The sequence below is a fragment of the Crassostrea angulata genome, chromosome 2 (genome assembly GCF_025612915.1).
Source record: "Crassostrea angulata isolate pt1a10 chromosome 2, ASM2561291v2, whole genome shotgun sequence".
Classification (NCBI taxonomy): Eukaryota; Metazoa; Mollusca; class Bivalvia; order Ostreida; family Ostreidae; genus Magallana; species Magallana angulata.
In genome coordinates this window covers 3480237-3500952 of record NC_069112.1, presented here as the reverse complement: position 1 = coordinate 3500952, position 20716 = coordinate 3480237, and the positions used below count along the sequence as shown (strand labels likewise).

The window sequence follows — 20716 nt, the reverse complement described above, 5'->3', positions numbered from 1 at the left end:
TAAGTCTCTAGTCGCTTAAGTTAAGTCAGTCTCAAATCTGTCAGTTTTCTTAAATCCAAAACTCCGTAATAATGTTAATGTTCTAGAAAGTTATATCAACGCTCAATCACTCTATCAAATATTTACGAGTATTTCAAAATCACACTCACTCTACTCCAAGTTCCAGCCACATGTAAATGAAAACACTTGTTATGGATCCATAGAATTATTAATGAACAAATGTAATATACACAAATATACAGTTATACAAACTTCCTGTTATCACCATCCTTACCACGTTACAACGTAAATGTAAGCCTGCCTTAAAGTTAATTTAAAGTCCAAGTAACCCAAACCTAATGCCAACCCACTTAGCACGGACTAAACGCCTTACATGCTGCACAATGGAAATTTACGGGACAATAAACAAAATGCTTATCGAGGCAATTAATGAACGAGACGGGAAACGGAGACCGGGGCCCACTCTTCTACCCGGGGAAGTGAGTTGACTCGAACCTTAGAGAAGATTCCACGTCAACTGCTTGACTAAGTCAAATCCTGACTTTATATACACCACGCTCTGGGGGTGTGTTTCTCTTAACCAATCAGAAGGACTATATGTATTTATAACTCGACCAGCTTTTCCTCACCTCATTATGAATAAAACAGACATTTTCCGAATGATACTTAAACAAATACAACCAATCAAATTCATCGTTACGTTTTGCTTAAGCAATTGACGAACACGTGCTTGACATGTGACCATGCTAAATATAATGTATATTTTCATTCATATCTTTGTTTACTGCTTGATGCTGTGTTATTTTCTTTTCTTTTTTCATGTATTATGTGTTCAAAGTGGCATATAGGCCCGACGGGCCGGGTGTTTAATCTATGCTGACTGGAAATGCATTCACATGTCACTACAAATAAATAAATTACTTACTTACTTATAATCATATCAGTTGTATTATTCTCTAGGTATCTCTAACCATGAGGAATACTCACTGGTCCGCGAGATGATGGACGACGAGAAAGAGAAGACGCTGACTCTACGCCGAGACAAGTCCATTGCCAAGGACCAGAAGAAACTCTTCGAGATGAGTAAGAAACTCCGCACGGATGACGAATGTAGGCTACGTTCATTGATACGTGATTGGACATTTTCATAAAGTTTTGATCAAATGATTTAATTGGAGTAGTTGATGAAATTTAGATTTAAAAAAATGTATTGAGTTTTGATTGGATCTTTTGTAAATGAGTTTTGATTGGATAATTTTTCAGTGGAGTAGTTGGACCATTCACGGACGCTGAGGGAACAGGGGGTGTTGGACGTGGACACACTACTGCTGAGGAGGAAGTTCTTTTTCTTCGACCGAAACGTTGACCAGCGTGACCCTGTACAACTCAACCTGCTATACGTACAGGTAACTTAGAATTATTCATACAACCTGCTATATGTACAGGTAACCTAGAATTATACATACAATCTGATATATGTACAGGTAACCTAGAATTATACATACAATCTGCTATACGTACAGGTAACATAGAATTATACATACAACCTTCTATACGTACAGGTAACATAGAATTATACATACAACCTGCTATATGTACAGGTAACATAGAATTATACATACAATCTGCTATACGTACAGGTAACATAGAATTATACATACAATCTGCTATATGTACAGGTAACATAGAATTATACATACAATCTGCTATACGTACAGGTAACATAGAATTATACATACAACCTGCTATATGTACAGGTAACATAGAATTATACATACAACCTGCTATATGTACAGGTAACATAGAATTATACAAACAATCTGCTATATGTACAGGTAACATAGAATTATACATACAATCTGCTATACGTACAGGTAACATATAATTTTACATACAATCTGTTATATGTACAGGTAACAAAGAATTATACATACAACCTTCTATACATACAGGTAACATAGAATTATACATACAACCTGCTATATGTACAGGTAACATAGAATTATACATACAATCTGCTATATGTACAGGTAACATAGAATTATACATACAATCTGCTATACGTACAGGTAACATAGAATTTTACATACAATCTGCTATATGTACAGGTAACCTAGAATTATACATACAATCTGATATACGTACAGGTAACCTAAAATTATACATACAACCTGCTATATGTACAGGTAACATAGAATTATACATACAATCTGCTATATGTACAGGTAACATAGAATTATACATACAATCTGCTATACATACAGGTAACACAGAATTATACATACAACCTGCTATATGTAAACAGATAAGTGTGTTTACTGGATAAATCTAACCAGATAAGTGTGTTTACTGGATAAATCTAACCAGATATGTGCTTAATTCCATTTATTTATATGTATACTTCGTGTGTTGACAGGGTAAATCTAACCTAATCACGACAGGTAAGACGGTCGGCGAGGCGTCACAGGAAGTGATGACAGGCATTGGAGAGACGGCTGACGACATGGACAGGATGTACCAGGTGAGGCGCTCTGATTAATTGTCTTCGGCTAATTGTGTGATTTCTTTCTTGAAAATTGATGTCATTAAGGTAACATCTCATAGAATTAACAATGAATGTATACAGAAAGACGTATTTCTTGTGTTTTAAAAACTGTAGATTCCTAATTAAACGCAAGGTATAAACATCACGTAAAATCACATGAAACTTTGGCGTAGAATTTCATATACTCAAGATTTGATGCAGCTAAATCTTGAAATTTAAGACTTGCATGAAATAAGGAATCTACATTATCATTTTAAATGTACATGTATCATAAGATTTGATATGAATGGTGTTGTATTTTTAGGAGACATTGCTAGCTCTTGCTAAGGCAGTGGCCAATGCGACGGCCCAGCTCGTCCTGAAGGCCAAGAGTGTGGCCAGCACCACCGAGGACCAGGGGCTTCAGAACAAGGTCATCAGCTCGGCGACCAGCTGTGCCCTCACGACAGCTCGTGGCCTGTACCAAGGTACGTCTGTTCATCTACTGTACACAGTGTTATTGTAGCCTTGTATTTCTTTCACCCTTCTACACTTCAATTTGCCAAGATGTAGTTGTGTTATAAGGGAGAATATTGGAGACCTTTGATTTTTCTGAGTCTTAAATTCATCTGCTGACAATGAGGAGAAAAATGGACAAAAAAAAAAAACCGGGGGCGAATATTTCCCTGTATACATATAAACTTGAGGTGTGTAGTAAGATAAGTCGGAGTTTGTAGTTTATCCATGTACATCACAGAACAAACTGATCGACCGGGCGACGGTCTGTACCCTCGCCACATTTCAACTCGAAGCTTATAGCAAGGTACGAGTTATATATCATGGCTTTGAATAAGGTATGATTTATCAGGCTTTGTCACAGCTTGCAACTTGTTCTAAGTTAAAGGTAAATTGACTGACAGAGCTAATAGCTTGTACAAAGCTTTCAGATTGTCTCTGTATATCTCTGTAGCTCCATGACTTTGGTTTGGTAAAATGCTATCCTGACTGGTAACACAAGTTTATTTGGATAACCTTAGTTTGCTGTTAATTTGGATTTTTATTGATCCTGTATGTTAAGTGCCAATACTGTCTTTGAGTGTGGTGTAGATGGTGGCTCTTATTGGTTGAATTAATCCATTTGTTACAATAAGTCCTATTGGTTGAATTAATCCATTTGTTACAATAAGTACTATTGGTTGGAGTAATCCATTTGTTACAATAAGTACTATTGGTTGAATTAATCCATTTGTTACAATAAGTACTATTGGTTGGATTAATCCATTTGTTACAATAAGTACTATTGGTTGAATTAATCCATTTGTTACAATAAGTACTATTGGTTAGAATGATAACCTCATAGGATAACATCAATATCTGCTTGTTGGTACTAACACCGTTTTCTATTGTGTCACTATGTATGTTGTAGGTGGTGGCTCCAACCATCAGTAGCCCGGCCTGTCAGGAACAGCTGATAGACGCCGCAAAGGGTGTGGCTCACTCTGTGGAGGGAATCGTGGAGGCGGCCCAGCAGTCCTGTCGCGACGACAAGCTTCTGGCCGACCTAGGCGCCGCAGCCACCGTGGTTACTCAGGCTCTTAACGACCTGCTACACCATATCAAGAAGGGGGCAGAACCCACCTCAGTAAGTGGGATTGTCACTGTTTTCTTTTTTCTTAAGCTTTTTATTCTCTCTCTCTCTCTCTCTCTCTCTATCTCTCTCTCCTGTTACACAATATTAAATGAAGAAAGGTATGACATTGAAGTTTTGGTTTTAATGACAGTACAATGATTTGATATTGTTATGATACTGAGATCATGAACTCTTCTGTGCAGTGAGGTAGTAAATGTATGTTTTTGATTGACAGGCTGGGGAGTCCCACGAGGACGCAGTGGACACGATCCTGACTGTGACAGACAGACTGTTCAGTAGTGTGGGCGACGTCCACGAGATGGTGAGACAGGCCAGGCAGCTAGCTCAGGTAAGCTCGTAAATATCTCGCACCTCTCTCATAAGTTCAATTCTATAAAAGTCAATGCTAGATTGGGTTAGCACCTACATGGCTCAGAAATTTAACACTGTTGACTGTTTCAATATATTTACTTGTTTATGATATAATTTTTTACCTTGATATCTGTTGTTTTCAGGCGACCTCTTCATTGGTTGGGGCCATCAGGGGAGAAGCTGAGGGCCACTCTCACTCGGACATGCAGGAGCGGCTCCTGGCCGCCGCCAGACAACTCGCTGATGCCACCGCGAACATGGTGGAAGCTGCCAAGGTAAGGAAAAGTTGTGTGCATTGTACAATGAGATGGGAAGTGTAATAGTACTAGTATACTGTGTTTCTGGTTATGTAGACATTTGTAGGTCGCAGAACATATGATGGTAAAGTTAAAGCAGCTGAAACTGTAGAATGCAATATCATGTTTAACATCTGTAAAGTCAAATGTTATATTTGTTACAGAGTTGTATATTACAGTGAACGGCTATATCATGTTTAACATTTGTAAAGTCAAATGTTATATTTGTTACAGAGTTGTATATTACAGTGAACAGCTATATCATGTTTAACATTTGTAAAGTCAAATGTTATATTTGATACAGAGTTGTAAATCACAGTTGACAGCTATATCATGTTCAATCAATTTCAGTAAAGTGTTATATTCTAATATTACAGGGCTGTGCGTCGAGTCCGAACGACTCGGAGCAGCAGAAGAGACTACGAGGCGCTGCAGAGGATCTCTGGGCTGCCACAAATATCGCCGCCAGCAACGCCCTCAAAAAGAAACTCATCAGGAGGCTAGAGGTCAGAGACTCATTAAGTGTCATTTAATAATCTTTAAAACCTGTAATTTAATTGCAATAAATGATATACGACATGATGGCTTTATATTACAATCATGTTTTGTGATGAGACTTTACTTGAGTCATTTAGGTGTATTATGGTTACAACCATGCTTTGAAATGTAATTGGATTGTAAAACGAGTATTTTACAATCGTACTTTATCATGTGATTGGACTGTAAGAGATTATATCTATGATTTGTAGAACGCCGCGCGTCGTACCGCCTCAGCCACCACACAGCTGATTAACGCCTCAAAGAATGCAACACCAACAAAACCTCGGAACATCAACTGACTCAACAGTGTCAGGTATGGATTCATAGTTATTTCATCACAACTTAACTTGCACGAAGGTGGAAACGCTTAATACATATCTGGGTCCTAGTTTATGGCCAGTCAGCAAAAGGTCACTGGATCAAATCCTGCATTAGCCACATTATGTTTTCAGCTGTTTCTTTAATTGTCATGGCATTGCCGTATCTTTGTTCCCCTTAAGTATGAAAGTATTATTAGAGTGCTATCTGAGAATATTGTACTGTGTCTTCCATGTTTTGCTCTATAACACTATTTTATTGGCTGGAAGGATGGTATCATGTCCTTCACAAATACTGTTAATGATTGGCTGAGAGAATGATAGTGTGTCCTCCTTGTATTGTTGTAATTTATTGGCTGAGACTATCACGTGTTGTTCTCCTTCTACAGATCATGAATGAACAGCTGCCTCTGTTGATCCAAGGATTCCGGGGATCTGAGACAAACCAGAACAGCCCTACAGCCCAGCTACAACTGATTAATGCCAGCAAGGAATTTATACAGGTATAAAGTACAAATTATAAGAGAGACCATTTGGCAAGAAAAAAAATCAAACATTGATAGTACAATGTCTGTAAATCTCGCTGCAATGTTTGGGGGAGAAGGGAAAATGTCTTAAAACTAAGTTTTCTGTGCTATATTTAACTTATTTTGTTGTTAAAGATTATTTTATCAGAACAATATGTTGTGCACTGTCTATTATAATATACACTAGTTTCACATTTCGGTTCACTGGCTGCATTTCTCTTAAGCTTATGACAGCCTGCCAGTCAGCTGGTATCCGCCGCAAACGCCGCAGCCCCAACAGTTGGAGACCAAGCGGCGAGCATGAATATGAACCAGGCAGTGAAGACGATGACCACCGCGCTCGCCGAGCTGAAAACCGCCTCTGGGAAGGCAGAAGAGATTGTGTATCTCACTGGAGGTGGACGCCGCGCTTGATCAGCTGACTGAACTCGACCGCGAGCTGGAGGAGTACCGCAGAGCCGCCAACGGCGGTAACCTGGTGCCACTACCCGGTGAAACGGTAAGGCCTAGAGGAAAATGTCATGGTGATGATATTGTCAGGTCAAGGGTTAAAGGTCATGAATCCTCAATGATAGTAGCATGTGTATACATAGTGCATTTGTTAATTGGATTATATGTAAAGTGGATCATTCATATTATGTTCAGGCCAGGGGTTAAAGGTCATGAATATTTAGTGATCGTAGCATGTTTATAGTGAAAAGATCATCACTAAAAATGTAAGTAAAGGGTGTAAAGTATCAGATATTTTTTGATTATTATATAAATGGGAGATTTGATATTTTACTTTGGCCTTCTATTGTAATATGGTGGAATGGAGTTGATACATGATACTGTTACGTATTTCCGGTGGAGGCGTCGGCCATGAAACTTGGCTCCACCTCTAAGAACGTGGGATCGGCGATGGCCCAGCTACTTACTGCTGCCTCACAGGTAAACACAGATAAATGTATAATGGAGACAGAAATTTTGTAGAATATATTTAGCATTTCATATATTCTGGTAATAGATATATGATGTAAAAAAAAAATAAGACATCACTAGAAATATGAGATGCAAAAATTGAAACAAGATGACTGATGCAAATGAAAAAGTAACATATTTACCCCCGATTTTGTAATTTTTGTGATATGAGAAAAAAATGGAGTGAACAGTATAATATATATATATGACATGATTTTACTCTGTTGTGACTTTTCTTCACACATTCTTCCCTATGGTCATTTCTCAGGGCCATGGATTTTATTTATCTAATATATTATATATTTTCACTATATGGTGATTTTTCAGGGCAATGAGAATTACGTGGGTGTAGCAGCCAGGGACACCGTGAACGCCCTCTGCATGCTGACAGAAGCCACACGCGGTGTCGCCTCAACCTCAGAGACATCGAGGTCAGACGGCAGGTCATCGACAGCGCCCGGGACGTCATCGACAAGTCGACGCATCTACTGGAGGAGACGAAGCGAGCCATGAACGACCCAGAAAACCCTGAGAACCAGGCTCGACTTAACCAGGTGGCCAAGGCTGTGTCGAGTGCGCTCAACAACTGTGTGAACGCCCTTCCCGGACAGAGAGACGTGGATAACGCCATCAGACAGATCACAGACTCGAGCCAGGAGCTGGCGTCCACCAAGGTACGCAGATCTGTCTGTTGAGCAGACAAAGTCTATCTCAGAAATACGCAGCTAGGTTAAGGACGCCCATGGATTACCGTATGAAATAAATACACTAAAAACGGACTTTATTCCAGACAAAGTATACAAACTCATCCAAATATGGCAATGATAAAGTTTACACATCATTTTGTTACTACCGATCTCCCCTACATTTTTCACCGGAACACAGCTGTTTATCACGTGATACGCTAAAAATAGAGCAGCTACATATGACTTCATTTATTGCAAAAGTTCAACGATATACGAATAAAATATTAAATTGTTGTTTATATCACTAAAAAGAAAATTAATTGCTTAATTTTAAAAAGTGCTGGGAACAACTATAGCAGTACCAGCAACATGCTTAACTTTAGCATTGATCGTTCAAGTTTAATAATTTTTTTCGATAACCGAGTTAATTCACGTGTTAAAAAAGTGTTTCCTTTCAAGCAACAACTTGCTCCCAGCAATTTTTACAATCACTGGTTAAACACAATCCTTAAAATTGATGAGATATCGTCGAACTTTTGCAATTTTAGACAGATGTATATGATTTTATGCAAATTAGCCGATTTTCAAACGCACTGATGATCAGGATCAAGGGCAGATAATCTGGTGTTGTGAAGCGCGGAAAATTTAAAGATTTACATTGTTAATCGTTGGTTATTCCTTACCTGCACATTTCATTAATGTTTTAAACCGTTCAATTCGTAAAATACACAGGAATATTACCAATTTATTATTTTTTGTTCAGTTCAAACAGAATAGAGTGATAGATTCGTCAATGCACCAGAACAGAATCAGATAACCCCATGCGCGGATCTAAGGTATGGGGTGGGTGCTGGTTTTCTATAAATGTCTTCCTTATAATTTTAGACTAATTAAAGTGTATATATAACAGGCTAAAGAAAAGAAAATAAGAAGCCAGATCCACGCGTACGTAGAATCGTTTTTGAAAGGGGGGGGGGGGGGCAGATTCATCCAAAAAACCTTGACAAGCAAAGAAAAAAAAAATCAATATTTCTTTACATACTCTCAAAACAGTTGGGGGCAAACTCCATGCATATTAATTTCTTATATGTAAATTTAAGAAAAAAATTTTCGGCAAGAAATAGCGGGGGGGAGGGGGGTATGTATGCTACATGCCTGCTTCAATATGTAATTTGATATTGTTATCAAGTGTGTCCATGCGCGGATCTAGAGGAGGGGCAAGAGGGGTCCCAACCCCCCTGGAAAATGAAAATTTATTAAATTTACATAGTAAAATCATTGCAAATATGCCTTGGACACGACCCCCCCCCCCCCCCCACAGTAATCACAATCATCCTTCAGACACCCCCCCCCCCCCCCTGGAAATTTTTGGATCCACGCATGGTGTCTCTGCCACAATATAAATTTATCTTGCTTATCTTGCTTATAACTATAAGAGTATCTCTACCATATTATAATTTCATCATATTAAGATACAGAATTCTTTAAAAGACACACTGAACCTCATATTTGTCAAGATTTTCATAAATAATGGTATAAAATTGTCATGAAAAATAGTGCATATGATATCAAATGAATACAAAATAAAGGTATCAATATATACTTTTATTGAAAAGCAAAATTTCAAAACTCACAATTGTAATTTTTTTAAACAGCTTTAATTTTGTTTTTAATAATGTCTTCACACATTCAAAATACACCAAAGCATGATGATGAGCACCTTTTTATCCATCATGTTTATGCATTATCAGATTATTTTTTTTATTAAATAAGTCTGTAGAACACATGGAATATAAGGGTAGGGATGACAGGGTAACCTCAAGAGTTGAAACCACAAGAATCGACCCGCAAAACCCATGTCGCCTGGTGGTAGCAGAAGTCCATGTTGGGCTGAAATAAAATTTTTAAAAAATCAATTAGCTGTTGGAACATATGCATAGCAAATACATGAATATAATACACTGACCATGCAGTGTCATATGTATGAAAACATGCGCAGATCTAGAAGGGAGGAAGATTTTACATTGTAAAATTAACGCAAATATGCCTCAGACCACATGAAAAAAACAATTACCCTTCGGACCCCCCCCCCCCTCCTGGAAAAAAATTTCTGGATCTGTGCATATGACAAGATGCAGGGTTGTCTCTTAGACCCGGGAGGCGGGGAATTCCCCCGCCTATGATGCCTTAATTACCCGGCTATTTTTAATGAAGCAATAAGCAAGACCCCCAGACCCCCCTTCTACTTTTTCATTTCCTCCTTCTACTTCAGTTTTTAGAGACACCCCTGAGATGGCAGTACAAAAACCAAACCAAATAGCTTAGGTCTAAACTATTAACACATATCAAATTGAGAGAGAGAGAGAGAGAGAGTGCTTTACTCAAAGTGTGATACATGTAGTAAATATTTAATTTCTTTTGATATACTATATATCTCTTCTCGAAATAATTTTTGACATACAATGTACATGTACATGTGCTATGCATGAACACTTTAACGAGAAGTGATTCAATATGTATTTACATAAAGATAAACCATAACTCAAAACAAATAACAATGAATCTGTAAAAAAAAATCCAGAAAAGACTGTATTATGAATATCAGGGAATATAAATACCCTAAAATTCTGACCTTAGGGTAATATATATATTAAGTTCTTTTCAATTTTAAAATTAAAATCTTCTTTTAAGAAAATACATAATTAACTGAATTGTAGAATAGCAAATAAGTTTAATTTACATTGGTTAATTTAAAAAAAAAGTTTGCTATTGAAGAAATGTATATGTTCTTGTATGCATGTACATGTGGATAAGGTAGTGAATAATAATAACAAACCAGGTCAGTTTAAAGCTTGTGCCCCTCGAATATTATCTAGCCACTATGCAATCTGGTCTCAAGTGGCCGAGTCTGACCACCACATATGTTAGATTTTACTGGTTGGGGTTTATTATCAGATTATTATGAAGCATAACTGCACACATTTAAAACATCAAATATATTAATCATATAATTTAATATTAATATTAATGCAGCACATACAAATTGAATATGCAGTACAAATCTTTCTGAATTTTTGAATTCATAAATGAAGCTGTGCATGGATGGCAATATGATACAAAATTATTAAAATAAAGTAAAGAAATCATGATGCATACATGCACTTGATGGTTATATCATTCTACACTTGTGTACCATGGGACCCAACATGTTTATGTTTATATACAGTGTATGCTACATGTATTATGGTGTGTATATACAATAGTTCAATACAAACCCGAACTAAGACACACATGTACATACAGTATATGTATATATAGCATAATACATGTAACAAATAAGAATTCAAAACAGTGTTATAGATATCTACTGTAAACTATACCAGCAAAATGAATTATATCATCTAAGATCCAAAAATTTACTGAAGTGCAAAACATGTGTATAATCACCATGCAAACATGCATATGCACTTTGTAGGCCCTAATAAATTCTACAATTGTGTACCCTGGGAACCCCACCTATTTCAAGTGCAATGTTTACAGTGTCTGGTGTGTAGTTCAATACACAAAAGAATAGCCTAATAGGAAATAATAATTCAAAACAGCGATGATGTGCAAAACAACACGTGTGTAGGTACGTACACTGCATGGACTGAAAAGAGCAAATGATTTGAAAAGAAAAGGTCAACACTACATATCCTGTATTAAAACATACCTTTATTATCTCTCAAACGATGGTTGAGCTGCATTTTCCACTCTCGGCGTCTTGCAGGCCATGCATCTTATGAAAATGTTGACACGCCGCTGTCAGCTGTTCGCAACCAAAACAAGGCGAGTGAAAGCGCTGTGTTGACGCGGATGGTAAGCAAACGACAATGTAATTTTAAGAAATAAACACCTTTAGTCACATATTTTCGATACAATATTCTTTAAAATAAAATTCAAAATGATTATTTAAAGCAGTCAATCGATAAATTTTAACAGCGATCGCTTTACTATATCGAAAGTAGGAAAAAGATGAAAACATGAAAAATGGGCGGAGCTAACGTCATGAAATGTCACGTGATATTCATGAGGTGAAATCTATGGGAGGCCTTAACCTAGCTGCGTAGACATAATTTAAGTCGGAAGCAGATTTGATCTCAGAATAAGTGGATAAAGAGTCAAATGGCATCCACCGAGATAGTTACATCTATCTTAGAAATAGACGAATAGGCAACCTTATGTCAACAGTAAACAAACTTCATCTCAAATTTTAACTTGGCTCATAAAAAGTCACCTTTTTCACAGAAATAGTTCTCATTCTTTCAGAATTAAAATACTTCACATATGCATAGAAATCCTTATCTCATAAAAGTAATCTTAACAAATTTACTTCATCTATGCATCATTATTAGGAACTGATTGTGCATGAGAAGAAATCTATATCTCATAAAAAAAAAATTCTCAAATTTAGATACCCCCTGGTAATCAAAAGATACATAATTGATAGAAATGAAGTTGATATAAATTTCCCCCAATTCTGTTGTTGTACTTTTATATCAGGATGATATATCAAACATAATCAGAAATTGTTATCTAATTCATTCAATCTTTATTTCCCCCTTGCAGAGATTTCATGTTGTAAATTACAATATATAAAGAAAATCAGTCAATCGTACAAAAATAGGAAATAATTGTGAAGACAACGTATATACATATATAGTAAGGAAAATATTTATAAATTGTTACATTTGCTCTAAGAATAATAGAGCTCTATTGTAGCATGCTGCTGCACTACATACAAATTTTGCGCAACTGCAGATAAATTTTTTCTTGTTTTCTTTATCTAATAATGTTGTAGGTTCAAATCCCCCAAGCAAAATATAGTATAAAACTTAAATAAAAATAAAAGTATAAAGCTCTATAAAGTAAAAACAAAATAAAGTATAAAGCTCTACATATAAATGGACATCAAAATTATTGATTAAACTGTTGTAAAACGAATTCCTAACAAAAGCTGTGGATGGACACCCCAATACAGAATGCTGAAATTGGTTGCTGTAAGTGCATTGACATATTCTGCAGTTTTGGTCTATATACACGGGTGGAATGGTCCAGAGTTTCGCTAGTAATCTAATAAATGAAAATTCAAATTTCCAGAGTCTGATAGGAGAGACTGTATTGTGAAAAACTTTAAACATTCGGAAGTCTGTATCATTTTCTGTGCGACTTCTCCATTCCTCAGTATGGTGATTATGTATCGACTTTTTAACTATAATTTTCCAATCCTTTTTTTCAGGGAATTTGCCAGCTTCATGAAATAAATGTAAATATTGAAGTAAATTATATTTGGCTAGAATTTCGTAAATATCCTTAAGAAATCCGGAAAATGGTTTGATGCCGTCCTGTAAAAGGTCACATAATCTAAGTAAGAAAATATTTTTCGTCAGACAGTTAATATCAAGCTTGCACAGTTTTCCAAAAAAGGCTAATTTTCTTTTGAAACGATGGGATGTAGTCCAAGCATACTCTCACACATATCTGACCTTGTTGAGATTTTTAGACCTTGGATGTCTTTTATCACGAAATGTTGAAATTTATTTAAAACTTGTAAATCTGTTTGCTTTAAATTATTCCACAGTTCACATCCATACAATACAGTAGGTAATACTATGTTTTGGTAGAGTCCAACAAGAGTTAGAGGGTTCGTATTATGAGACAGGTCGTTCCGTATTGCGAAGTATGCTTTCCTGCCTTTGTTACAGCTTTCCGTTGTTCGCTCACCAGACTTGAATTGAGAGTGTTGGATAATACCTAAATGTTTGTAGCTATCGTTGATTGAGATGTCCTCCTCTCCGAATTTCCAGGCATGCTGCGTTGGGGGCCTTCCCTTACAAAACCTAACAACGCTAGATTTTTGCGCATTAAAGGAAAAGCACCATAAACATGAATATCTATATGCAACGTTTAGCATCTTTTGTAAGCCCGTCGGACTTAAAGTTAAACATGCAATATCGTCGGCTAATGCTGGGTTTGTTGATTTTACATTGGACACACCAAAGTTACTGCTTACATTTTCGAAACAATTCAATAAATCATTGATAAACACACAATATAAAAATCCAGACAATACACCTCCTTGACAAACACCTTGTCTAATTTTAAACCATTCAGAAATTGTGCCATTCACAGCTACTGTGCTTTCATTATTGATATGACAATCGTCTATTATTTTCCATATCTTGCCCTTTAATCCCAATTTGTGAAGTTGTCGCCGCTGTCAATCTCAACCAGGCTGCCAGTGACATTGTCACCACATCTCGTTGCACACCCAAACAACTCGCCGAGTCATCTCGCGAGTACAGCTCATCTTACTCAGAGTTCATCAAATCTGGACTCACCATGGCAGGTCAGTGAGAGCGAGATTATAACAAAATCAGATGCTAAAAGTTTAAGGTTTGATCAAAACAGACGCGAGGCTTAAGGTGTGACATTACTGTAGATTCCTTATTTTACGCGAGTACTTAATTCAGAGATTCAACGATTTTCCATCCAATCGCGAGAACATAAAATCATGATTGCCAAAATATTATCATAGTTTCATGTAGTTTATATATGATTAAAAATTAAAAGCCTGTGATTAATTTTGATTGGTCGGTTTCCAGGTCTGTCCAAGGATGGAGACACATAGAACCAGATTGTGGGCGGACTGAAGAACGTCTCCATGGTTTCTAGTTAACTGCTGCTGGCCGCCAAGTCTGTGTCGGCCGATTCCAAGCTTTCCCAACACCAAGAATCTACTCTGGAAGGCCGCCAGGTAGGCACTCAAATATTACCTTTATATAATCCAATATTACATTGAGTTACTCTACATAGTCTAATCCTTAATGTGTTTGAGTTTTATCTTAAACTTTTGTTAAGTTTATAGCCCCAGAGTCATTAATTATGTGTAGTTTTGTAAAGCATGAAAATAATTAAACTGAGTAAGGATTTTAGGGGTTTTGTTTCAATTTCATTGTTTTATATTTTAAACTTTTACTACATTTTGTCTGACAGAGCGGTGACGGAGAGCATTAATCAGCTGATCAACGTCTGTACTGTGTCGGCTCCAGGGCAGAAGGAGTGTGATAACGCCCTCAGACAGATACAGGTCAGTAACACCCTCCAGTGTGTATGTAGTTTATATATAACCAAGGGCAGAAGGAGTGTGATAACGCCCTCAGACAAATACAGGTCAGTAACACCCTCCAGTGTGTATGTAGTTTATATAACCAAGGGAAGAAGGAGTGTGATAACGCCCTCAGACAGATACAGGTCAGTAACACCCTCCAATGTGTATGTAGTTTATATAACCAAGGGCAGAAGGAGTGTGATAACGCCCTCAGACAGATACAGGTCAGTAACACCCTCCAATGTGTATGTAGTTTATATAACCAAGGGCAGAAAGAGTGTGATAACACCCTCAGACAGATACAGGTCAGTAACACCCTCCAATGTGTATGTAGTTTATATATAACCAAGGGCAGAAGGAGTGTGATAACGCCCTCAGACAAATACAGGTCAGTAACACCCTCCAATGTGTATGTAGTTTATATAACCAAGGGCAGAAAGAGTGTGATAACACCCTCAGACAGATACAGGTCAGTAACACCCTCCAATGTGTATGTAGTTTATATAACCAAGGGCAGAAAGAGTGTGATAACACCCTCAGACAGATACAGGTCAGTAACACCCTCCAATGTGTATGTAGTTTATATAACCAAGGGCAGAAAGAGTGTGATAACGCCCTCAGACAGATACAGGTCAGTAACACCCTCCAATGTGTATGTAGTTTATATAACCAAGGGCAGAAAGAGTGTGATAACACCCTCAGACAGATACAGGTCAGTAACACCCTCCAATGTGTATGTAGTTTATATAACCAAGGGCAGAAAGAGTGTGATAACACCCTCAGACAGATTCAGGTCAGTAACACCCTCCAATGTGTATGTAGTTTGTATAACCAAGGGCAGAAAGAGTGTGATAACACCCTCAGACAGATTCAGGTCAGTAACACCCTCCAATGTGTATGTAGTTTATATAACCAAGGGCAGAACGAGTGTGATAACACCCTCAGACAGATTCAGGTCAGTAACACCCTCCAATGTGTATGTAGTTTGTATAACCAAGGGCAGAAGGAGTGTGATAATGCCCTCAGACAGATACAGGTCAGTAACACCCTCCAATGTGTATGTAGTTTATATATAACCAAGGGCAGAAGGAGTGTGATAACGCCCTCAGACAGATACAGGTCAGTAACACCCTCCAATGTGTATGTAGTTTATATAACCAAGGGCAGAAGGAGTGTGATAACGCCCTCAGACAGATACAGGTCAGTAACACCCTTCAATGTGTATGTAGTTTATATATAACCAAGGGCAGAAGGAGTGTGATAACGCCCTCAGACAGATACAGGTCAGTAACACCCTCCAATGTGTATGTAGTTTATATAACCAAGGGCAGAAGGAGTGTGATAACGCCCTCAGACAGATACAGGTCAGTAACACCCTCCAATGTGTATGTAGTTTATATAACCAAGGACAGAAGGAGTGTGATAACGCCCTCAGAATATGATTACGATAAGAGTGAGAAAGAAGTTGTAGAGTATAGCTTTATGACACTGTTGTAAATATGATTCAGAAATCACATAACTTATCCTTAAAAACCACCTTTTCATCCTTCTGATTTAACATTAGAAGAATTACTCCTTCATCCTCATAGCAAAATCATTATTTGTAGTGGATTCCTCAGATTTATACTCCTTTCCTCTTAAGCCCTTTCCCTCCAAACAGAAAGTGAAAATGTTAAAGATATGTATTTTATTATAAAGATTTGAGTTGAGTAAGAATCTATGCTGTACAATGCTTCTCTATGCTCAGTATGCCTTATTTTTTAATGCTGTAATGCTGTGTTGTTGTAGATGATGAAATCTATGCTGGAGAGTGCCAATGAGCCAGTGACCGACCTGTCGTATTTCGAATGTTGGACTCCGTCATGGAGAAATCTTAGGTAGGTAACTCATTCCTCGCCTGTATCACAATGTCTGTGGCGCGAAGAGTGAACTCTCAGAATGTATCCAAGAACTAAGTCGCATGATGCCTGACTGTCGGAGTAGAAAGTGATGCTTTATCAGTTTTTGACTTTTTTGTGTAGAGAATGAATCTGTGAAAATCTCTTTGTCTTGTATATAGAATGAAGTTAAGGTTTGTTTTCATTCGTCTTCATGTTACTTACAAACCTTTGCAATAAAAATTCATATCTTTGTTAATGGCTGAATAATGTATAACTAGAATTTTCCCAAATCCTACTAGATTAATATTTAATTTGGTTTTTTTAATTTAAATCTTTTAACATTTACAGCCATCTATATTATAAATTATTTATGAATGCCAATATCTGATTGGCTAATCATTTCTAAACTTTTTTGAATGCTATTGACTGATTGGCTGATTGTAAATTAACTGTTTTGAATGCTGTAAACTGATTGGCTGTTTGTATAATACTGTTTTGAATGCTATCGACTGATTGGCTGATTTTGTGAGGATTTTATCAAAGGGCCAAGTCTGGGTAAATCTCACCTTCTTGTATCTCTTCTATTTTTGTTGTACCCAGAAAGCTTATAACAGACATGCTCAACACCCCACCTCCACGCTCACTCACACCCCTCACCCTCACAAAAAATCTTGGGTTGATCACAACGTTTTATATTTGCTCACAGAACACATAATCACACACTATCCTAACCTCTGAACTTCACCTGTATTTCAAATGAAACACCCAACCTTTTCAAATGAACTTAAGGTCGGTAGTGTGTTTTAAATATTGCGCCCTCTGCGCAGGGTATTGCGCATTAGTGTTGTAAAACACAAATTTGAAGTAAAATGTTGAATGATTCAGGTTATCATCTAACGTTTTTATTTCAGAAAATTATTTTAAGTAAAATGATTCGTTAGAATAATGTCAGAAGTATTTTAATTTTTTCGCCGCTTCTTCAAAATCGACGTTATTGTCGTCGGAGTCAACGTCTTAGGATGACGTCAGTTGAGACTCTGACGTAACAATTGACAAAAATTAACGTCGTGCATTTTCTATTACAGCGTCAATAATTAAAATCAAAACTATAATTTGCAAAACTAGAGCAAAGCTCGTTGCAAAGCAACGAGTGGGTCTTCCGTTAATGTCGGAAGTAAAGCCGGAAGTTCCTGTAAGAAGCAGAGCTCTTAAACCAACAACAAGAGTAACTAAAATAAAAAGATGAAAAAATCGAATTATTCCTGGTACGACTTAACAAAATCCGAATGATTTTAAGTACGAATTAACAAAAACCTTTCTGATTTAAAGAGCGACTTGACAAAAAAAATCCGAATGTGTTCAAGCACGACTTAACAATTATTTTTGGTACGAATTAATTTTACTTTGAACATTACGCTATTTTTTAAACCAAGGACGCGGAATTAAAATTTCCGGAAAAATCAATTTTTAAACCCCGATATCTCTGTAATGCATCGTCCGATTTTCAAACGGATTTCAGATTTGAATTCACCTCACCATGGAAAGTTCTATAAGACTGTAGTATTGTCTTATTTTGTTTAAAAAAATGAAAATTTCCAAACATTAGAACTGCTTCCGGTTTTGAGCAAAATTGATGAACAAAATTTTAAACCCCCCAGTACATTATAGAATTGATACATCTATCATCAGTAAAAATTTCAAAGCGATATTTTCAAAGTTTACGGAGATTTCTTCCGGACAAAATCAGTTTTTTAAAATTTAAAAATGGCCGCCAAATTTGAACGGAAGTGACGTAAATGCTGAAACTTTAACATCTTTGAGGCACGGTAACTTTACAAAAGATCTGAAAAATTCATTGAAATCGGATGAAAACTTTTTGAGTTATAAAGCCGAGAAGCAGTCAGAAAAAAAATAAAATAATAACTAGAGCAAAGCTCGTTGCAAAGCAACGAGTGGGTCTTCCGTTAATGTCGGAAGTAAAGCTGGAAGTTCCTGTAAGAAGCAGAGCTCTTAAACCAATAACAAGAGTAACTAAAATAAAAATATGAAAAAAATCGAATATTCCTGGTACGACTTAACAAAATACGAATGATTTTAAGTACGACTTAACAAAAACCTTTCCGATTTTAAGAACGACTGAACAAAAAAAATCCGAATGTGTTCAGGTACGACTTAGCAATTATTTTTGGTACGAGTTAATTTTACTTTGAACATTACGCTATTTTTTAAACCAAGGCCGCGGAATCAAAATTTCCGGAAAAATCAAATTTTAAACCCCAATATCTCTTTAATGCATCGTCCGATTTTCAAACGGATTTCAGTTTCGTATTCAGCATAACTAACTCTACAAACCTAGGAAATATTTTAAATTGAAACGAAAAATTCGAAAAATCGAAAATTTTAAAACACTTCCAATTTCGACCGGAAGTGACGGAAACTAAATTCCAGCCTTAAGTCCAAATAAAAACGATTAATGCTTCAACACAGAAAATTTCAAGTCTATATCTTCAAGCGTTTTTGAAAAACGCCCTGGACAAAATCGCTTTTTTAAAACTTTAAAATTGACGTAACGTAAAAACGGAAGTGACGTTGTAATTAAAAAATTACCATCTTTGAGGGACAGTAATGCTCCATAATCCCTGAAAGTTTCATGTAAATCCGTTGAAAACTTTTTGAGATATTAAGCTTTAAAAAAGTCAGAAAAATAAAGAAAAAGAATAGTAATAATAACTAGAGCAAAGCTCGTTGCAAAGCAACGAGTGGGTCTTCCGTTAATGTCGAAAGTAAAGCTGGAAGTGCCTGTAAGAAGCAGAGCTCTTAAACCAATAATAAGAGTAACTAAAATAAAAAGATGAAAAAATCGAATATTTCTGGTACGACTTAACAAAATCCGAATGATTTTAAGTACGACTTAACAAAAACCTTTCCGATTTCAAGAACGACTTAACAAAACGACTTAGCAATTTTTTTTTGGTACGAGTTAATTTTACTTTGAACATAACGCTATTTTTTAAACCAAGGACGCGGAATCAAAAATTCCGGAAAAATCTATTTTTAAACCCCGATATCTCTGTAATGCGTCGTTCGATTTTCAAACGGATTTCAGTTTCGTATTCAGCATGACCAACTCTACAAACCAAGTAAACATTTGAAATTCAAACGAAAAATTCAAAAATTCGAAAATTTAAAAACACTTCCGGTTTGGACCGGAAGTGACGGAAACTAAAATCCAGCCTTATGTCCAAATTAAAACGATCAATGCTTCAACACAGAAAATTCCAAGTCTCTATCTTGAAGCGTTTTTAAAAAACGTCCTGGACAAAATCACTTTTTTTAAATTTAAAAATTGACGTAACGTAAAAACGGAAGTGACGTTGTAGTTGAAAATTTAACATCTTTGAGGGACAGTGATGCTCCATAATCCCTGAAAGTTTCATGTAAATCCGTTGAAAACGTTTTGAGATATTAAGCTTTAAAAAAGTCAGAAAAATAAAGAAAAAGAATAATAATAATAACTAGAGCAAAGCTCGTTGCAAAGCAACGAGTGGGTCTTCCGTTAATGTCGGAAGTAAAGCTGGAAGTTCCTGTAAGAAGCAGAGCTCTTAAACCAACAACAATAATAACTAAAATAAAAAGATGAAAAAAATCGAATTATTCCTGGTACAACTTAACAAAATATGAATGATTTTAAGTACGACTTAACAAAACCTTTTCTGATCTCAAGAACGACTTAACAAAAAAAATCCGAATGTGTTCAAGTACGACTTAACAATTATTTTTGGTACGAGTTAATTTTACTTTGAACATTACGCTATTTTTTAAACCAAGGACGCG

At 36.4% G+C, this 20716-nt stretch overlaps 2 pseudogenes; both read left to right on the top strand.

Annotated features, from left to right (window-relative positions):
* Window positions 1-819: 819 nt before the first annotated feature.
* On the top strand, window positions 820-1415 carry LOC128171428 (talin-1-like; annotated as a pseudogene).
* A 1022-nt stretch (window positions 1416-2437) lies between these two features.
* LOC128171385 (talin-1-like) lies at window positions 2438-14642 on the top strand (annotated as a pseudogene).
* The last annotated feature ends 6074 nt before the right edge of the window (window positions 14643-20716 follow it).